Consider the following 22,310-nt stretch of genomic DNA (forward strand, 5'->3'; position numbering starts at 1 on the left):
GCCACATTTTTACAGAAAAGTGGTCTTTCATATCCCTTGGAATGAGGCAGCATAAAAACATAAACAAAAACACATTTTCTCTCTCCTTTTGTTTCCTCTTGCTCCTTTCCTCCAGCTTCCCTACTACTGCCCATCTAGTATCTCTTTGATTGTGCTCAGCTTCACTCATATTTCTCTTTTGCTATAGGGAGAGGCATTTATTCTGTTCATGCATTTTTCACCTGCTTTATTACCATCAGTTCAGTGACAGGATCACCTTTCTTCTTCTCCTCCTCCTCCTCCTTCCACCACACTGCCCTCGCCCCCCCAGTTCTGGGTTCGTTAGTCACATGAGTGGCACTGGCAATTACGACAAGCCCACTCAGTATTCTGCTGGCCACTTTGCTCCTTGCCCGCTCCCACTGGTCACCCCTTCCATGCCTGCTTTGCGTTTGCGGAGCAATCGTTACATTAGAAAACGAAGCCCTGCCTGCCAGTTCCTATTCCTGGAAAGCAAGAGTGACAGCTTGGTTTGGAGGCAGAGCGGTGAAACACGGTCCCTCTTTCCCCTTGGTGCTACAGCAGATGCGCCAGCTGTCATGTCAGAAATGTCCCAGGTCCTGAGCTGCAAGGTGCATGCTGGGATTCTACATTGCTGAGCATTTAGAAGCGCTGAAGAGGGTCACTAGAGAACTTTGCTGAGTGGGCCCCCTCCGTTTCATTAAATCCCAAGCATTCTTGAAAATGTGCCGCTTTGACGTGTTCATAAATGCAGGATCCAAATGATAAGCTTCTGCTGCTGTGCCATGCGTGCGAACACAGCCAGGTATTGTGGCTTGGTGAATGCAGTCCCAGGTCCTGCTGTCAGTATTTTGTGGGAGGGATTCAGGAGCAAGCCATAACTTTAGCTTTGCACAATTAAAGTGGATTAGGGCTCTCTGTCACCTTGGTGCAACAAATTAAGGTTTGCTTGCTTGCTTGTTTTGTCAAATCTTTTTTATTAAGTTTTATGTTGCAAATTTAAATTCAATCATTAAACATCAACATCATCATTTAGGATTCCCTGAAACCTTTGACTCCCCTCTGCTCTTCCATGGTTACCACTATCAATCTTTCTTCAACTGCTTCTCTTATTTTCTCTATTTTTCTTAAATAATCTATTTTTACCATAATTTTTAGTACATTGCAAGCGTTACTCAATGCTTGTTTGTTTATTTTGAAATGGCTTTTTGAAGTCAGGAAAGCGATGGGAGAAAGTACTGAAAAGTGTGAGGTAAATGAATAATGGGCAGGGAAACTGTGTAAACAACATGGAAGCAAATCAGGATGAACGTTCATTATCATATAATCTCCCCACAAACAAAGAACAGATATAGCCTAACCTCCCTATAAACTTTGTCCAAGCAGATTATGATGAATTCTCAGTTAAATAGGCTGTCTGGAGGAGTTAACAGGAAGAAGGCCATGGCTATAGGTTTATCAAACCATTAAATGTGTGCCCAAATCCTGAATAATGAGCTCTGCTCACATTAGTGGATCATGCTGTGGTCAGGCCTATGCTAAAAAAAAATGTATGTATGTGTGTGTGTGTGTATATATATATTTAATTGGAATGTATTTCTAAGCTTTAAGCTGGTTTTGCACCTCACTAGCCTTTGAATTATAAATGAATAAATAAATAACAGATTCAGGTAGGTAGCCGTGTTGGTCTCACACAGTCGAAATAAATAAATAAATAAAATTGTCCAGTAGCACCTTAGAGACCAACTAAGTTTGTTCTAGGTATAAGCTTTCGTATCTGAAGAAGTGTGCATGCACACGAAAGCTTATACCCAGAACAAACTTAGTTGGTCTCTAAGGTGCTACTGGACAATTTTTTTATTTAAATAAATAACATTAACACTCAGCTACTGGAGACTTAATTCTGATCAAGCACATATTTCTTGGCACAATCATATTCACAGGTTATACCAGGGGATGGGGAGATGAGCCACCGCTATGCTGGAACAATGCTTCCTATACGCAATGCATACCGTGCCCAGGAGGGGAGCACATATAGCATAGAAAATCCACAACCAATGAAGAATGATAGAACTCTGCCAATGTCTTTGGAAACACTGTCAGAAATCACCGAAGAGGGACCATGCTCCTTTTCTGAAAATCTTCCTATTACTTTGCTTGCCAGAAACAGAAGATGTTGCAGAAAGCTGCTGCCTGAGTCTCCTATATCCACCACTGTCTCTTCCTCCTGCTCATTGGGATTCTCAGCTTCATGTGGTTCTCTGAATCTCGCCCTTACAGTCTATTAGTCGTCCCCCCCCCGCCCCCTGGCCTAATTATGATTTATTACCTGCACTGTGCGGCACAGGCAAGGAAAACAACTTCCAGGCTGACACGATGCTCCGTTTTTTTCCACCCCATATCCCTGCGTTCAGTTATTAATTCTGAGTAATTTATTTTGATGAAACCAAGAGTGACTCCCCCCCGCCTTTAACCTTTGGTATAAGTCACCTCCATGAGAACACAATTGGGGGAAGTATAAGTGGGGCCTGCAAGAAACTAGCAAGTGGGTCCTCACCTCCTAGGAAGCGTGTTCCTATTCAGTCCTGCCCTGCTCCAGAACATTATGTGCTGAAAGGTGCTCACACCAATGGCGGAGGAACGGGGGGGGAGGCGAGGGGAGCGCACCACCCCCAGCACCATTGGGGAGGGGGGTACCATCGTGGCCGCCCCCCTGGACACTCGCCGTGCACCCCCACTGCGCCGGACACTATGCCCCCAGGACACACGCCACACCCCCGTGGCAGCATGCCACACCCCCAGAATGCACGCCATGCCCCCGCCTGCTCTCCGCCCCCCAGTTCTGGAGCATGCAGCTTCGTCACTGGCTCACACAGACCATTTTACTTCCCTCACTCCCAGGTTATGTTCACATTAGCAGTAAGGCAATTCCCTCCACTGTGTTGCCAAGTCACTTTTCGCTGTCACTGTTCACTCCAGAGCTGGGGCAGAGATGGCTTCACCCAAAGAGTTCTTTTCCTCAGAGCCGTAGCTAGGTGATCTTGCGCCCCTGGCAGAACTGTCCAGATTGCGCCCGTTAGCCACAGACAAATTAACTTTCTTTCCACCTCTCCTCCAACACTCCCCTCCTCCATCCATTCAATTCACCCTCTATTAAAAACCATTTCTTAGGAGGCAATAATCAATATTTATATTTATGGACATATATTTTAGCCGATTTTGTGGCCCCCCCAATCGCCTGCACCGCTGGTGGGGGCCCACCTTACCACCCCCTAGCTATGACCCTGCTTTTCCTGTGCCAAACTTCAATTCAGTTAAGCTTTTGTTTGTACATGCGCTGACGTCTGCTGAGGGACAGTGAGTCCAGTATTAGAGAGAGTGATTATTACACGGTTGTGGCGTTTGCCCATTATTTTGAAAATGTCTGTACAGGGGGAGAATAGAAATTCCAGAGGTGGAGCCTACCTGTTTATAAAAGGGCTTAGCCTGAGATTTAGTTAGCTGGTTGGTTGGTTGGTTGGTTGCTTGCTTGCTTGCTTGCTTGGTAAAAGGCAGTTGGGAAAGCAGTTGGCAGACAAATGGAAATAGAGAGACAGGAGACAGTTAGTGCAGTTGGTTCTTGTGTGAGGGGAGGTAAAAGAGTTAGAGACAAAATAAAATAAGACTAAGAGGGTAAAGGGTAACAGTGTTTTGGATGCATTTAAAGTTTATTTGTGTTTGCAATAAACTACAATCTTCATTGTTAACTTAAGAACCTGACTGAGACTAAGTGATTTACCGGGGAGGACCTGGCTGGTGGCAGCGGATTAGTGGTGTACGGGTCAATAGTCTGTGAGATGACCAGGGGCTCCGTATGAGCGCCACAACGATCTACAGCCATGTGTCTATGCAGTCCAGTTAAGGGTGTCCCTACTGACTCGAGAGAGAAGCAGCAATTGGTCTTGCCAGTGGGGCAAGCTTGGGCCACATCCACACCAGACCTTTAAGGCATATTGCTTCCCTCTGCCACCCCCATCCTGGGAATGGTGGTTTGTTAAGGGTACTGGGAATTGCAGCTCTCTGAGGGGCAAATTACACTTCCCAGGGGTGGAATTCAAAGTAAAAAATGGTAAAAGACCCCTGGACAGTTAAGTCCAGCCAAAGGCGACTATGGGATTGCAGCGCTCGTCTCGCTTTCAGGCCAAGGGAGCCGGCGTTTGTCCACAGAAATCTTTCCAGGTCATGTGGCTAGCATGACAAAACTGCTTCTGGAGGAACAGAACACCGTGATGGAAACCAGAGTGCATGGAAACGCCGTTTACCTTTCCGTTGCAGTGGTACCTATTTATTTACTTGCACTGGCATGCTTTTGAACTGCCAGGTTGGCAGGAGCTGGGACAGTGCAGCGGGAGCTCACCCCGTCGCAGGGATTCAAACCGCCAACCTTCTGAAGGGCAAGCCCAAGAGACTTAGTGGATGATGATGATGATGATGATTTTAAATATTTTTTATTAATTTTCACAATTAAACATTATTATCTCATAAGTATAAAAGAATAAACCACACAAAATAAAAAATAGAAAATAGAAAATAAAACATTTTCTCACCATAATAAATTCATATTTTGGGATTACTTAGATCCCTTGACTTCCTCCCACTCCCTCCCCCTGGTTCTTTTGTATTATCTTAATTTATACACATCAATAATTTCCTTATCCTTAATTGTTTCTGAATTTAAACATTCTCCTTAATATTACAAGTGGTTTTTTAAAAACCTGTTACTGTATTAACTTCCTTACAATGTTTTTGTAAATATACAATAAACATTTCCCATTCTTCTTTATACAATGGTACCTTGGGTTACAGATGCTTCAGGTTACAGACTCTGCTAACCCAGAAATAGTACCTCGGGTTAAGAACTTTGCTTCAGGATGAGAACAAAAATTGCGCAGCAGCGGCGCAGCAGCCTCAGGAGGCCCCATTAGCTAAAGTGGTACCTCAGGTTAATAACAGTTTCAGGTTTAGAACAGACCTCCAGTTCTTAACCCGAGGTACCACTGTATTTGTTGTCATCTTGATTTCTAAATTCCAGTTAATTTGGCCATTTCGGCATATCCCATTAATTTAAGTTGCCAATCTTCTTTAGTAGGGACTTGTTCTTCTTTCCAGTATTGAGCTAACAATATCCGTGCTGCCGTTGTTGCATACATAAACAAGTTCTTGTGGTCTTCCTTTCTCCTTTTTCCGTTTTTGAAAATCTTTTTTGAACATATTTCACAGATTTATACATCAATATACTATATTACAATTGATATCCCATCCCATACACAAATAAAATAAAAATACCAGAAATTTAAAAAGTTATTGTCTTCTTTCAGTACATCCATGTGGATTAGACCACAGCGCCACCCACACTAAGATGATTGATCTTTCTGTGCCAGCATACCTGCTTGCCTAATGGAACAAGCTCCCCTCTACATGCAACCACACAAGCAGGGTTCATTGCAGTGGCAAGCGCAATCATTTAGTTTAATCCAGCCCAAGGATTCTTTGGGGGAAGCCATGTGCTTTAAATCTATGACGTGGGTGAGCCCACAGTAATTTGCAGGAGTAATTTGGTCCAAGGCTGAGATTTGAGTTTTCCCCTCGTTAATGATACGGCTGCTGAAATTTTATTTCTATAATAAGCTTAATAACTGTAGTTAATAATGCAGAGCACTGAGACTGTGAAGAGGGCTGTCTAATAAAGGGCACCTGAGTCATCGCACGCAGAGGTGGGAGCTCTGCATGGTGGGGAAACTGTGACTGAAATTTACAATGGATTTGTCAAGCGAAATAGTACATCCCCTCATATTAAGAAAGACACTAGGCTGGAGCTCTCAAGCTTTGCCAATGCTCGTCTTCTTTTAACCTTAAGCATAACTGAGGCCTCAGAAACAAGACTGTATACATGGGTGGGAAATTAGTTGAATGTTGGCATTTCAATGTTTGGAGCAATGCCTGGATTGTGGTTCACCACGTTCTCAAACAACAAGTGATCCAAGTTCAGTTGTGATGAGCCATAATTAGGACACACACCAAAGCTTTCATAAAACCTTTTTAACACATTAAAATCAGCTGAGAAGATGGTTTTGTGTAGCTTTCAAATTCAATATAGTTGTGTGGGAATGGTTGTGTGTGAAGTTGTTGGAAGTGCAACAGCAGGGATCATTCAATTTGTAACTTAAGTGTTAATTATGTTTGTATTAAAGTCAACCAGCCAAGACAGGGGTGCTTAGCAAACAAGCAGAGTAGTATGATATTTACTGAGGTAGCACGTGCCCTGACTTGCTGTATAGTTTTGAGGGAGTTTATTCTGTGTGTTTTCTTGAATGTCTCCTGCTTTGCACAAAGACTTGGAGTAAGGAAGACAACATTTCCGTTTGTTTCAACTCAAATTATACACTGTTTTTGTTCAGTTTGCCCAGTGGGCAAACTTCATTCTGATTAATGGTAGGTGGTCCCTGGGAAGAAGAGTAGAACGATGGGAGGCATAGCTGTCAAACCTGAAAACCAGGAAGACATGCTGTCGAAAGAAGAGACAGTCATAGTCAGGGATGAAGGACCTCGAAGGATACAGTGATGCGGCTGTCGTACTAAAAGGGAGAATGTCTTGCTGCTGAATAAGGAGCTGAGGTCTGGAGACAGAATATCTCAGCAATTGAAGGCAGCATAAGTTTCTGAATGCGGGTGCTGCTTCTCCGTATTGTTGTGTCAAAGTGGGGAACAAAGGACATTTCACTTTCTCCTGATTGCCACAATGCTCTCTAGCAGCTGCAGGGCACATTTGGAAGAATTCTGGCAGATTCAGGTGCAAAGTGATGGGAATCAAGGGCTTTAAGAAGGGTGAAAAGGAGAAAAGGAGCAGCTGTATAAAAATAGACCCGAATCAACAGGTGGTCCTTAAAACCAGGAATAAGTGGGAGGCAGACAGAGGGAGAATTGGTGGTGTTACCTATGCAGCAAAAGGGACAGTTAGCAGTGTGCTACTCAATCTTATTAAAAACATCTCCCTTGTACATTTACTGTACAGTGGTACCTCGGGTTAAGAACTTAATTCGTTCTGGAGGTCCGTTCTTAACCTGAAACTGTTCTTAACCTGAGGTACCACTTTAGCTAATGGGGCCTCCCGCTGCCGCCATACCGCCACCACACGATTTCTATTCTCATCCTGAAGCAAAGTTCTTAACCCGAGGTACTGTTTCTGGGTTAGCAGCGTCTGTAACCTGAAGCGTCTGTAACCTGAAGCGTCTGTAACCCGAGGTACCACTGTACTCCAGAAGGTCAAGACTCCTGCTTGTCTTTCCTCCACAGAGCTAAGCCAATGAAGACGTCAGGAGAGCGCTCCGAGAATCTGGTTGCTCCTAAGTCCTTGGCTGGGGGATGCTAACAGCATTGACTCTTAGGGCTTATCCACTCTGACTCTTGTCCTGCTGTTTTTCCCTGGGGGAAACCACTCTTTAGCACTCAATCAGAGGAGCACTCTTGGAAAGGAGTGGGACAAGGGGACCCATGCCTAGAAAGTGTGGGTCAAGTGGAACACCCTTTGGACTAATGCTTTCCAGTGTGGTATAGTGGTTAAGAGCGGAAGTCTAGCAATCTGGGGAACTGGGTTCGCTTCTCCGCTCCTCCACATGCAGCTGCTGGGTGACCTTGGGCCAGTCACACTTCTCTCTGAAGTCTCTCAGCCTCACTCACCTCACAGAGTGTTTGTTGTGGAGGAGGAAGGGAAAGGAGAATGTTAGCAACTTTGAGACTCCTTCAGGTAATGATAATGCGGAATATCAAATCCAAACTCTTCTTCCTCTTCTAGGCACAAGCAGATGTGCAGATGCATCCTTACTCTTCTGAACAGTGATGTCTCACCAAAGTGAAAAACTGTCTTAAAAAAACCAAAAACCAACCACCACAAAAAGAAGGGACTCGGGGGGCCTCCAGACTTCCCCTATTTGGTGGGATTCAAGTGCATGCTGGAGATTTAGATGTGGGTATTTAAGGGGAATAAAGGGCTCTGTCATTCTCTAACACTGTACTGGCACCTTCATCACATATCCTTAGGCACCTGGCAATTCCCGCCCCCCTCTATAACCAGGCCTTTGGCTGATTAAATGTTCTATGGCTTTTTAAATGTGTCTGTGGGAAGGGGGCTATTGGCTTGTTTTGTTTGTTTTTATTATATACGTTGTGTTTCCAGTTTGTATTTCATGTTGTGAACGGCCCTGTGGTTTTCAGATGAAGGGCAGTATACAAATTTAATAAATAAACTAAAATAAATAAACGGTAAACACAAGAAATCCACTTTAAACATTTTTTTCTCTTTTGGATAGCTCAGTTGGTTAGAGCATGGTGCTGCTAATGGCAAGGTTGCAGGTTTGATCCCCGTAAGTGAAAGCTGCATCTTCTGGCATTGCAGGGGCTTGGACTAGTTGATCCTCAAGGTTCTTTCCAACTCTATGATTCTATGTCTTTTTGCAGTTAGGAAAGTGACAGAGAAATGCACCGGATGAATGAATAATTAACAGAAAGATGTATAAACATCCTACAAGCATATCAGGTCAATAAAGACAGGGTGTAGGTCACATCCACACTGCACATGTAAAGCGCTATTGTGACATTTTAACAGCCATAGAGAATCCTGGGAACTCTAGTTCATTAAGGGTGCTGGAAACTTCACAATGCTCTGTGAGGTCAGCCCCCTTAACAAACTACAGTCCCCAGGATTCTCCATGACTGTTAAAGAGATAGAATAGTGCTTTAAATGGTGTGGATGTGACCATAGTCTAACCTCCGTGTGAGCTTTGTGCAAGCAAATCAGGATGGGTGCTCAATAACCCGGCTGCCTGGAAGGGTCCTCATTGTATCTTATGAAAACAGAGGCCTGCCTTACAGTACAGCATTGGACCAGAGGAACTCTGGAGTCCAGTGTGGTTTTAAAGCACTGTCTCTCAAAAGCAGAAGCAACCCTAAACTGAGATTTACCAAGCAAATTAGCATGGCATTTGAAATGCTGAGATTGGCCAGATCGATGGGTTTTATGTACTGTGTTCAGTGGCGGCACAACGCCCAGTTTATTGCCAGGATGTGAATGTGGAGAATTACTACTTCCCCATTTCTCGGTAAGAAATAATGCTTGTCTAAACCCAGAATGCCTCTTAGATGTGTTTCTCGAGGTCCTGTCATTTATTATGAAAGCCTCATTTGCTTTTCTCTGCACATGCCCTTTGCATGCTACTAACATTTGTTGCTACTTGGGCTGCAGCTATAAAAGCCATTTCCCAGTTTGTTTAAAGTAGCCTTGCCAGAAAAATGAAAAAGGGTTGGGGGGCGGGGAGAGAATCTTCTTCTCCATCCATTTGTCTGAAGTAAGTTCGGTGATTTCATTTGCCAAGTACGTTAAAATGGGGGAAATGATATAGCTGCTAAACACTGGTTGCAACCATTTGGGTAAGACTGGTTGACTATGGATTTCTGGCTAATGCCTGTTTCTCATGACTTGGAACAAGTCTGCAGGGTTAAGGAATCAACTGGAGTAACTGGCATTCATTTACTTTATTTGCATTGTCAAGGCTAAATTAGAAAATGTGTGCTAGTCCCGTGGGTTAACCATGAGGTGAGGTCCGAGTCCAGTCCGAGGTCAAGGGTGCAGTATGGAGGCAGTCCGTCAAGGCTGAAGCTGGGTCCAAGGCAGGGAGTCGGGTGAGGTCAGGCACTCTGGCAGGACAGGGTGCAGGCAGGAACTGGCTACCAACAATGTTGCTCCAATGTTGCAACTTGGGACTGGGGCTGGCTGGCTTTTATCTGCCCCGAGGCATAGGGCGGCCCCAGTCCACAGGTAACTCGTCTCTCCTGGCCTGGAGGCGAGCACTCCTCCTGCAGGAACTTAGTTCCCTCCGCCTCTCTGTCCTGAGCCTCTGCAGCTCAGGAGAAGCTGGAGGGTTACCGGACCCAGAGGCAACCTCAGCTTCCCCGAGAGGGCTGAGAGCGGAGCACCTGCAGGCAATGGGTCCTCCACCCCCTCAGGAGCCAGAGCAGACTCAGCTGGTGCCTGCACCTGAGGATCCAACACAGGTGAGGACCCTTCAGGCTCAAGCCCCAGCCCCAGCTCAGCTGGTTCTGGAGGCGCAGAATCCTGTGCAGGCTGGGATTCCTCAGGTTCAGCCTCCGAGTCCGAATCCCAGGCCATCACAAAATGTTTCAAATGGGATCAGGGCTTTATAATAGCTCATTGATATTATCATCTTAGGACCCATTACCTTAACAGTTTTCTGAGCTCCCCATGCCACCCCAATACATGCCAATATTTAGTGTTTTTGCATAATTTGAACATGCATACAGGAAGCCAGTTGCCCAGGCTGGCCATCATATTGCTGTCTTGCATGCCCTGGGAAAATACACATTTGTTGTTGCACTGCTGGGTTTTCCCAGTTTGATGTGGAGTGAGATGAGACTCTTCCCAGCAGGCAGAGGAAGTGGTTCAGCAAAGTAATGGTGCATTAGGTAAAATCCTGCTTACCATACATATCCAGTGCCTGCTTTGGTAGTGGCCAGTGCCAACTGGAACACCATCAGAACATATCACTGATACCAGATGAATCAGCTGGAGGTGCATTGTGTATAATTTGAGAAGGGAACAGAGGGGTTTTGCCTTTCTTACTTTGGGCTTGTACTTGGCAAAGAGGCATTCAACCAAACAAACAGAATAAAACTCCCTCAGAACTAGACAGCCTATCAGGTCACCCCGTTCTTGGTTAGCTGACTTACTGGGGAGGAAATTAACTCATAAGTTACCAACTGAATGATCCCTGTTGTTGCACTTCAAACAAGCATTATAGGTCAGTTAGAGTCATATTTCCAGTGCAGGAATCGCAAAACTTTATGGCTAGTGACATCCTAAGAATCGAAATGCTGCCTGGAGGGTAAACATTTGGATCCCCTACACTGAATTAGCTGCAGCTGTGTTCATTGCTCTTATAATGAACATCTGAAAAAGGCCTTTAGGGTATATTGAAACTGCAAAGTTATACTTGCTCTACAGTTGCCTTAGCTTCATCCGAAGAATCCTGGGATCTGTAGTTTGGTGAAGGTGCTTTGTCTAGCCATCTCTACCTCCACTCAAAGAACTACAGTTGCCAGAGTTCTCAGGAGAGAGGTACTGGTTACAAAGCCAACTTGAAGTCTGTAGTGCAAACACATTGGTTTTTTTTTGCTGGCTGTATAGCTCAGATAGATGACCTTTTTAAAGACAGTCATGACAGAATATTTCTGCTTTGTGAAGGCCTGTATTTCCAACAAGGCAGTAGTGCTGCTGCCTTGCTGCTGCCCTTGGCAGGATTTTGCAGAGGCCACCACCAGCTCCACAGCAAGAGGCTTTCAGATAATTGTCTCGAGTGAGTTCGACAGAGGCCCAATGACCTCCATGTCAGAGTTTGTCAATTACATGCCACCGCTGGCGCCATTGTGTATACAGAGTAATTGCATGTGTGGTCACAAGTAATCACGTTAATGGTCCAAAAAAATAAAAATAAAATTGCCAGGCATGGTCCATTGACAGAATAAATAACACATATTTGCATTTCAGATGGATGGCAAAAGAACCTGATTGCTGGGGTGCAGCTCTCATCTGCATATCTGAAGTGAAGGGGGGGGTGATGGGCTCTCCAGTCTGCCCTGGTGTTTTGCAGATTGCAGCACACTGCTGACATCACTGCCCTTGACATTAACATGGCTTGCGGGCTTATTTTCTGCATCCGCAGCCATTAACCTTTCCCCTCTGCCCAAATAGATTAACACTGCCTGCCGGGCCTCAGAGAAGCAGAAAATATACCGTTGTTGACTTGACCAGGAGTGGGACTAGGTGGCACAGCCCCAAAGACTATTGTTCTGAATTATCTCCTCCTCCACCCACCCCCCCACACACCCCAGAAGATGCTAGCAATTTGTTAGGTAAGAGGTTCACTCGGGGCTTGAATTTAGAGGCCTGTGTTCTGTCTCCAGGATAGCAAGCCTGTGTGTTGTGCCCCTTTCAGAGAAGTGAAACCCAAGCTCTTTCTAAATAGCCTCTTTATGGCTGCGGAGAAAATGAAAGTCATGTGGAAAGCACAAGAACACTAATTGAGGCAATTTCACCGGCATTTGCCAGTGCGGACCTAACCTGCACGGTTCTGTTCCCTGATTCCCCAGCCTCCCTAAGGACGTGTTGTCTTCCTGAAGGAAGGCACTGTCATATTTTGACAAAGATGAGTGGAGCTGAAGTTTCTGATACAGGCCGGCATGTTCTTTTTCCTTGGGTTTCTCGGAATACAGAACTTTTGGATTCCCAGGGGAGCAAGGCGGGGAGAGAGGGTTATTTATTTATTTGCAAAATGTCTTGGGGCAAAGGCAGACATGGTGACACGTTCTCAGTCAATGCGGTAGGAAGCCGCTGGAGCAGACTCTGCCCAGAAAGGCAGCTAAGGTGTCTTGAAATGCTCACTTCAGCCACACTGCAAAAATGTATGCATAATAATAATAAAATTTTATTTGTACCCTACCCTCCTTGGCCAGAGCTGGGCTCAGAGCAGCTGACATATAGATAATAATAATGATGATGATGATGATGATAATAATAATAATAATAATAATAATAATAATAATAATAATAATTTATTATTTATACCCCACCCATCTGGCTGGGCTTCCCCAGCCACTCTGGGCGGCTTCCAAAAGAATATTAAAATACTGTGATACATCAAACATTAAAAGCTTCCCTAAACAGGGCTGCCTTCAGATGTCTTCTAAAAGTCTGGTAGTTGTTGTTCTCTTTGACATCTGGTGGGAGGGCGTTCCACAGGGAGGGCGCCACTACCGAGAAGGCCCTCTGCCTGGTTCCCTGTAACTTGGCTTCTCGCAGTGAGGGAACCGCCAGAAGGCCCTCGGTGCTGGACCTCAGTGTCCGGGTAGAACGATGGGGGTGGAGACGCTCCTTCAGGTATACTGGACCGAGGCCGTTTAGGGCTTTAAAGGTCAGCACCAACACTTTGAATTGTGCTTGGAAACGTACTGGGAGCCAATGTAGGTCTTTCAAGACTGGTGTTATATGGTCTCGGCGGCCGCTCCCAGTCACCAGTCTGGCTGCTGCGTTCTGGATTAGTTGTTGTTTCCAGGTCACCTTCCAAGGTAGCCCCACGTAGAGCGCATTGCAGTAGTCCAAGCGGGAGATAACCAGAGCATGCACCACTCTGGTGAGGCAGTCCGCAGGCAGATAGGATCTCAGTCTGCGTACCAGATGGAGTGGGTACACAGCTGTCCCGGACACGGATTTAACCTGTGCCTCCATGGACAGCTGTGAGTCCAAAATGACTCCCAGGCTGCGCACCTGGTCCTTCAGGGGCACAGTTACCCCATTCAGGACCAGGGAATCCGCCACACCTGCCCGCCTCCTGTCCCCCAGAAACAGTACTTCTGTCTTGTCAGGATTCAATCTCAATCTGTTAGCCGCCATCCATCCTCCAACCACCTCCAGACACTCACACAGGACCGTCACCACCTTCACTGGTTCTGATTTGAAAGAGAGGTAGAGCTGGGTATCATCCGCATACTGATGAACACCCAGCCCAAACCCCCTGATGATCTCTCCCAGCGGCTGCATGTAGATGTTGAAAAGCATGGGGGAGAGGACAGAACCCTGAGGCACCCCACAAGTGAAAGCCCAGGGGTCTGAACACTCATCCCCCACCATCACTTTCTGAACACGGCCCAGGAGGAAGGAGCGGAACCACTGTATAACAGTGCCCCCAGCTCCCAGCCCCTCAAGACGGTCCAGAAGGATGTTATGGTCGATGGTATCAAACGCCGCTGAGAGATCCAGCAGAACTAGGAAACAGCTCTCACCTTTGTCCCTAGCCCGCCGGAGATCATCAACCAGTGCGACCAAGGCAGTTTCAGTCCCGTGATGAGGCCTGAATCCCGACTGGAAGGGATCCAAATGGTCCGCTTCATCCAGGCGTGCCTGGAGTTGTTCAGCAACCACTTGCTCAATCACCTTGCCCAAGAATGGTAAATTTGAGACTGGGCGATAGTTGGCCAAATTGGCCGGGTCTAAAGATGTTTTTTTAAGAAGCGGTTTAATGACCGCCTCTTTCAGCGGGTCTGGGAAGGCTCCCTCATGGAGGGAAGCATTCACCACCCCACGAAGCCCATCGCCCAGCCCTTCCCGGCTAGCTTTCATAAGCCAGGATGAGCAAGGATCAAGAAGACAGGTGGTTGGTTTCACTCGTCCAAGCAGCCTGTCCACATCCTCGGAGGTAATAGATTGGAATTGATCCCACGCAATTTGACTAGACAGGACTCTAGCACTCTCCTGCCCTGGCCCTGCTCCCACGGTGGCGTCTACCTCTTCCCGAATCTGAGCGACTTTATCTGCAAAAAACTTTGCAAAATCATTGCAGGAGATCATGTGGCCCGTACTGGGCCCCGATGTAGCAGGTGGTTCCGCTAAATTGTGAACCACCTGAAAAAGTCTCCTGCTGCTGTTTTCTGCAGATGCAATAGAGGCGGTGAAGAAAGTCTTCGCTGCCGCCGCTACCGCCACTTGGTAGGCTCGACGTTGAGCTCTAACCTGTGTCCGGTCAGCTTCAGAATGGGTCATCCGCCACCGGCGCTCTAGCCGTCTCAACGATTGTTTCATTGCCCTCAGGTCCGTGGAAAACTGTGGAAAATAATAATATAAATAATACAATATGCATAAAATCAATCAATCAATTAAAATGCACCCCAAAATTAATTCAAATTAATTCAAATTCAAATTCAAACTGGACAAATGACAATCCTCAGGTTAAAATTGAAAGCAGTTAATATTCGCCATGTGTCTTTGCTCTTGCTTGCCTTTCCTAAAAATAACCTAAGTTGATTTTAATTAGCCATTATGATGAAAAGTGTTGTTGTTGTTTTGATTTTAATTATGGATGGTGATTGCTATCAATCTCTATGCGCGAAGAGATCTCCGGGGTGCCAGCACATACCTTGGTTTGTGTCTTCTTGGACTGAAGGTCACTCTCAGCAGATGGTGTTTTCTGTAGTCTCGGGTTTACACTGATATACAGGCTGAGCATAAGAGGGAAATTCACAGCATTAACAATCCCACGGATCCTGCCCTCTGATGAGGTTTCTGATTCCCCCTTGTTCTTCTTTTACCTTCACAACTTTGTGAAGGCGGTAAGGCCCAGAGATGACTAGCCCAAGATCAACTGGTGAGCTCCATGGTTGAGTGGGGATTGGAACCCCGTCTCCCAAGTCCAGCGCTCTAACTGCTACACCACACCGGTCATGAATATGCAGCCGTCATACAGGAGGGATGGGACTGTAATCCTGAAGTCTTTTGCCAGTGAGTTACCCACACAAATTCTTCATCGCTTTGGTAGCCAGTGCAATCATGCCAGGAATGGTGCGACTTTTTCAGACTGTCTTGCAATTCTGCTGAATTCTGCACCAGCAATCCTGTGACATTTCATGGGTCTTTACTTATTATGTGCCTTCTTCAAACCTGAGTGAGTTCAAGAAATGGCCAACAGAGGGGGACAGAGAACCATTCTGTGGGATAAGATTTCACATAGGCAACTAATTTTTTTGTTCTGGAAACATCCCCTGAAAAGATGTATCTAACTGCAGCAGCTGCTGGCTTTCCTCAGCCTCAGGCTATAGCAATTGCCAAATATATGTGTCTTCCGATGAATGTTGTGACAACAGCCAAGTCCCACAGTCCTAGAGCATTCCATAAGTTCCAGTTTTCATCTTTTCTCATTAGCTAGCACCAGATTTAGAAAGTGAGCTCATTCAGGCCTGAATCCTCAAGCACACTTGGAGAAGATGAGTTAGTAATAATATTTATAATAAAGGGAGGGCTGGAGCAAATGATTAAGTCATAGCAGCTTTGCCTCCAAGAAGAAAGTTAACCAGTCACCTTAGTGATGAATGGAGCTGTGAAACACAGATGGGCTCTTTTCATGACCCCCTAACCCTAGTTCTGAAACTTGTGTTGTGTGTGGCTGAGGATTTCCTAGCTAGGCTTTCATAGCCAGGAAAGAGCTTTGAAACTATGAAAAGCAACATGGCCCAAATTTGCCAAATCGTTTGACAAATTGGGGAATTGTTTTGCAGTTGGGTTTAACTTTAGTGTTGCATCTTGAATTAAAACTACAGTGGTATCTTGGTTTTCGAATGTCTCCGTTTGACGAACATTTCAGTTTTCGAACACCGTAAACCCAGAAGTAAATGCTTCGGTTTTCGAACTCATCTCGGAAGTCGAACATGCCATGCGGCTTCCGCATCAGGTTTTCCATATCAAGTTTTCCGTTTTGAGGCTTCCGTACTGAGTTTTCAGTTTTCGAACATTTAGGAACTCGAACGGTTTTCTGAAACCAATTATGTTCGAAAACCGAGGCACCACTGTAATTATATTATTTTGGAAAACCTATTTCTCTGATTGGTCACACAGTCAAGAAGGCATTATGTGTGTGTGTTGAACATTTCCCATATTTTTGAAGCTCCTGGAAGGAAATATAAATAGTGCATGTATGGTTTGAAATAACTTTCATAGACTTTATTCTCATGCTTCAACAGCCATTGATAAAATAAGCCATATTAACTAGACCTTGGAGAGAAATACTTCCTTCCTCTTCTCAGGTTGCGGAAAGCACTGAAAAGGAGGGAAACATTTCTGCCTAGCAGGGCGGAATGATACCTGCCACTACCCTTTCTCACAATGCAAAGTTTAATTATTTGTATTGCATTTATATCCTGCTGTTCCTCCAAGGACCTCAGGGTGAAATAAATAGTTCTCCCTGCATTCTTATCTCACAGCAACCCTGCAAGGTAGGATAGGCTGATGGATAGTGAGCGTCATGGCTGAGTGGGGATTTGAAACCTTTACCTTCCCGGTCCTAATCTAATACTCTAACCACTAAACCACAGTGGCTCTGTAAATGATGGCACTGGTATGGGCCAGGCGTACTATTGAAAGTGAGAACCATGCCAAACAGTCTTGTGCAATGTGGAGTGGACAAGGACTTGTGTTGAAAGCAATGAGGCTGCGTTGCAGCCCCCAAAGGTCAGTGCTGGGACAAGTCAGAGGGTGGATTTGAAATGAGTTGCTATGTCCTAACTCTTGGCAGAAGAAAGAAAAGCCTTGAAAGGAAGAAAACGATTGCCAGATCCTTTAAAAAAACCAACAACACAGAGAGAAGGCACTGTAGCTCTGCAGGGTCTGTTTTAAGGAATTCAATTGGATGCATGCAGAAATGTGGGGAGGGAAATCCACTTTGTATTTTTATGAGGTTCTAGTTGTGTGGCTACCTTAAAATTGTCAGAATAACAGAAAACTCAGTAGTGTACCCTAACTGATGAGCCAAATACGTTGGGAGATGAAGGCATCTTCTTCCTCTATTCTTTGTTAGTGGGTAGAAAATACACATATTCTGTCTTGTGTCATTTGAAAATGGCGGGTGTACATTGCAATTGTCTGCTTTTACAGGAAAGCCCATAGAAACTGGGGCACAGTGCTTTCCTGGTGACCATTTATACAGATCTCACCTCCAGACACAGGGATTCAAACAGGCATATGCCATTCTCATCATATATGAGGAGCTGGTATTTTGCATGGCTGTGGACCCCTGAACACAACATGTAAGGCAGGCATAGGCAAACTCTGGCCCTCCAGATGTTTGGGACTACAATTCCCATCATCCCTGACCACTGGTCCTGTTAGCTAGGGATGATGGGAATTGTAGTCCCAAACATCTGGAGGGCCGGAGTTTGCCTATGCCTGGTGTAAGGTGAGAAGTGATCTTAAGTTCCACATGTCTCTGAGACCCAGGCTTGAAATGATGCTAAATAATACACATCTGCCACCAGTGAGGATGGGAGAGAATTTTGATTCCACTTTAATCAGAAGTCATCTCAGATGCACTTCTCCAACCCTCATATAAACTGAAATACCATAATCTTTCAAAATTCACACTTCTCTGAATTTTGCAATGCAGGTGTCCAACCAAATATACAAAAGTACATATAGTTGCATACCAGCCCAATCTCCAAGTGGAGCAAGATTCCAGGATTCATGTTTCCTTTTGGAAGTGAGGCACAGTGAAGACTGTGGTGTCTTTATGGTTTCTTTACCTATATATATACAACATGAGCCTACGATGGAGGAGTTCACAGCATGAACAGCCCCGAAAGGTCTTCTTTCTCCCATAGCCACAGCCTTGGATTCAAACAGACATCAGACATTGCTCTCTGACTCTCTCTCCAGCTTGCTGCTTTAATAATAATAATAATAATAATAATAATAATATAATTTATTATTTATACCCCGCCCATCTGGCTGGGCTTTCCCAGCCACTCTGGGCAGCTTCCAAAAAAATATTAAAATACTGTAATACATCAAACATTAAAAGCTTCCCTAAACACCGCTGCCTTCAGATGTCTTCTAAAAGTCTGGTAGTTGTTGTTCTCTTTGACATCTGGTTGGAGGGCGTTCCACAGGGAGGGCACCACTACCGAGAAGGCCCTCTGCCTGGTTCCCTGTAACTTGGCTTCTCACAGTGAGGGAACCGCCAGAAGGCCCTCGGTGCTGGACCTCAGTGTCTGGGTAGAACGATGGGGGTGGAGACGCTCCTTCAGCTTTAGCTCTAGGTCACATCCCTGCTGACTCTCCACTCTAAACTCTCTAGTCTACACTCTGACTTTTGTTCTTCTTACTATCTGTGAGTTGAGGAAGGGGCCACACCCATTTGCCATCTCCCACAGAGCCCCTTACTTAATGGCTCATCACCCAGGCTATCACCTCTCAGAAAGCTATCTTGGCTCGATTAGATTTTTAAAAATTGATAGATCCAAGGATTAGAAGGGTCTGGCACCTGCAAACTCGTAATGATACATATGGGGAATCTCTCTTAAAAATAAAACTAACAAAAAAATGTGTAATTTAAAATAAATTCACTCTAAAATGCTGCTGAATTTTCATGAGGGTTTTAAAATTATTATTTCAACTGGCTCTGGAAATACAGAGAGCTAAATTTAAGACTGGAAAAATAATCTGAAATTGAAATGAACAGATTCATCTAGCCACCGCCACCACAAAAAAAGCAGCTACATTTCTGCTTTCCATATCTACCGACATACTTACCTATGATGTGAAGTTACATCTTGTTTACCTTTCCTTACCCCTCATTGGCTGCTGCTAGTGAGCAGGAATATAGAGCGCTGTGACATCACATCATGGCCAAGGATTATGAGATGTTATGGAGTGAGGGGAACAACATAGAGAGTAGCTGCTTTCATCAATAGGCACACAAGTGGTATCTTGTCTAGCAGAGTCTTGTAGTTTGAGGTTTGTTTAATGCCTGGCTGGATTTATTTTAGTCTTTTCTTTTCCAGATACTTTCTACTGCTCTGCGTGGGATGGAAATAATGATGCGGAATCCTCCTTCCCTAAGCTGCCAGGACCCCTGGGCTGAGCAAATTGGGAGAAGCATAATTTTTTATTTTCCTTTTCTGAAAGCATCTTGTACGAAGAGCAAGATTTCTGTCTCCGCGTTCTCTGCTGCCTTGGATGCTTGTCTTGCTGTGAGGTCATGTGAGCTGCCGCGGCTGATTCAGGGAGTATAATAAGCGCCAGGGGAGGGGGAAGAGAAGACAAAGTAGGATTTGTTTGCAAAACCCACTCCCTTCCCACAATGTCTTCTAGTTAATTCTCTTGTGTTTGTGCTTGGTCAGAGCCCTCCATTCCATTGCCAAGAACATCGTAGCTGTTGCTGCTCCCCCCCCCCTTTATTTTTTCTTTAATGAGGGCAAGGATGCAAATCTGACCCACAATAAATGAGTGGTGAAGAAATGGAGAGAATGGACAGTGCATTTCTAAAATACAACTTTCCTAACATCCCACTTTTGAGTGGGAAGAGATGTTTCAGGGGTGCAGTGCTCACCCAGGCTTCGCTTTCCTTTAGAATGAGCTACTGCAGGCTTATGTCATTTTTTATGATATAATCATAGGTAGGTAAACCAAGTCTCCCGAAGAAGTTTATTTATCTCATGAAGACCTGTGGGTATATTCTTTGGTTTGCAATATTCTCCAGCTGCAAGAGAGCATTCTCTCTGCTCATTTAGGAGCTAGGAGAAACTCCTGAGGTGGATTTTTGTGACTCTTTCAAATGGACTGCTGCTCAGCTCTCTTCCTGCTCCCCTGGAGACATTCCTCTCAGGCTTCAGCTTGGTTCTAATTGCCAGTAAAGATGATAGTCCTGTCACTGGGGGTTTAATTCTAATCCCCCACTGGCCCAGCACTAGAGACAGCCATAATCTCATGGTATTGTCTAAGACTTTTCTTATTAACTTCTGCCTAGACTGCTGCTAGCAGATGTTAGTAACATGTTCAAAGCTAAAGGAGAGATAGATCTTTGAAGAAAACTTCATATGAACTTGCACTTGGTTAACCTGAATTCTTGTTTGGGGAAGGAGCACTTGAGGAGAAGAAATTAAATGAGGGTTTTAGTTTCTTTGGGTGCATGGTTTTTAAAGGGTTTTTGGGTGGCACTTCCTGAGAAGGACTTTTTTGTGGAAGCCTGTCTTTCACCGCAAAGATTGGGGTCATCAGTGACACCCATAGGTGCAATGGCACCCTTGAAGTCTTCTCCTAGCACCCACAAAGCCTCTGAGCTCCCCATTCATTGCCCACTTCTTCATGAGGTGATGAGGGTGGTTACTCCCTTAAAAAGTACATAGAGCGGAAGGAGGAAGCTGGAAGACTGACTCCTGTAGCACTTGTTCAAAAGTCCAAATTTGCCCTAAGAAGGTTGCCCACCCCCTGCTCCCAAGAATTCCAGGTGCTTCCCAATTGGTGTCTATTGTGGGAGTGGTGATACTCATGTGTATATATATTAAAAATAGCTTTGTGCAAAATTGCATTTAAATTATATTTTAGCTCCTGGAGATTTGGAGCTCCTTGCTTGTGTCACAAAGGGCTGACCAATGTGCCTCTCCCTGGTTAGGTCACCACTCCTGTCCAGAATGCAATAATAAGCTCATTATTGTCTGAAATTGCTACAGCCACTACCTCATCTGCCTGGGTTCTCTGTTCCTAGTTAAGTCATCCCGTGTTCCTGTGGGGTGTTCCCTCTCATCAAGCCTATGGTAGTTGGACCCAAGGTCTACAAAAACAAGGTGTTTTCAATGAATAATATCTAATGTTAGTCATACTCAGAGTAGACCTATTGAAATGAATGAACACGACTAATTTAGACCCATTAATCCCAGTAAATGTACTCTGAGCAGTACTTATGCTGCATACACACTACACCTTTAAAGCTCATACATAGCACACGATTTCCCTCAAATAATTCTGGGGGCTGTAATGTGTTAGAAGGTTTGCTGGGAATTGTAACTCTGTGTGGGATAAACTGCAGTATCCAGAATTCTTTGAGGGAAATCATGTGCTTTAAAGGTATTGCATGTGCACAGCTTTAGTTGGATACAACCTTTTGTGCCTAAAGAACAAGGCACCGCACGGTATCATTTTTGAAATGATGCTGTCCATAGGCTAACAATCTAACGATAGATAAACCAAGAAGGAAGGAAGGAAGGAAGGAAGGAAGGAAGGAAGGAAGGGGGAAATGATGGAGGAGGAATGGTGGTGATTGTTGGCAGGCAGCAGCAGCAGGGGATGAAAAAATAACAATGAACCAAGGCAAAAGGAAGCAAAATGAAACATGCATCATTGATCAGAACAACAAAATCAATACTCAAATATAATACTGCTTTGTTGTAATAACAAAAAAGAGCAATTCGGAGCAATGGAGTAACATGTCAAACCAGTCATAAAATATTCATCATGTTTCAATATGCACATGGCTTGGGGTTTTGATGTGCTTACTTTTGCAGTAGGGTTGTGAGATTTCAGAGTCCAAACCTATGACTGGGCCCTAGTGAAACATTAAGCATGACACATTAGAAGATATCAACTGCAGCCGTTGAGAGAACATCATTCATTCAAATTAAAAAATATGAAGCCTAACAAATGAGCTAATGTTTCACTCGTTGGATATTATGACACAAACCTTAGCTAAAGGGGTTGTTCCTATGTAGGCCTGTTGTCTACTGCTCCTGCCCACCTGGAGAGTCAAGCCCTCTGCCTGTTCTTTGGAGGGCAACAGGCAAACCTGGAAACTCCAAGTCAGGCCTGGAGATCTGGCAACCCTATGTATGAGCATCCTTTCTTTCATTCTACACAGCACCTCTCCATTGGTCTGCACACTGCTGCCCAG

General features: G+C 44.9%; 1 protein-coding gene and 1 long non-coding RNA gene across 3 annotated transcripts in view; one reads left to right on the forward strand and one right to left on the reverse strand.

The window, feature by feature from the left end:
- Positions 1 to 3,546, reverse strand: part of LOC308479012 — a 53,271-nt gene extending 49,725 nt beyond the window's left edge. For both annotated transcript variants that reach the window (XR_013987425.1, XR_013987426.1), the window contains exon 1: positions 3,466 to 3,546. This is a non-coding gene — a long non-coding RNA (uncharacterized lncRNA). The remainder of the gene's footprint in view (positions 1 to 3,465) is intronic.
- Positions 1 to 22,310, forward strand: part of LOC308478990 (uncharacterized protein) — a 377,493-nt gene that overhangs the window by 284,974 nt on the left and 70,209 nt on the right. The window lies entirely within an intron of this gene.

This window comes from Podarcis pityusensis, assembly GCF_964106645.2.
Source record: "Podarcis pityusensis genome assembly, chromosome: 6".
NCBI lineage: Eukaryota > Metazoa > Chordata > Lepidosauria > Squamata > Lacertidae > Podarcis > Podarcis pityusensis.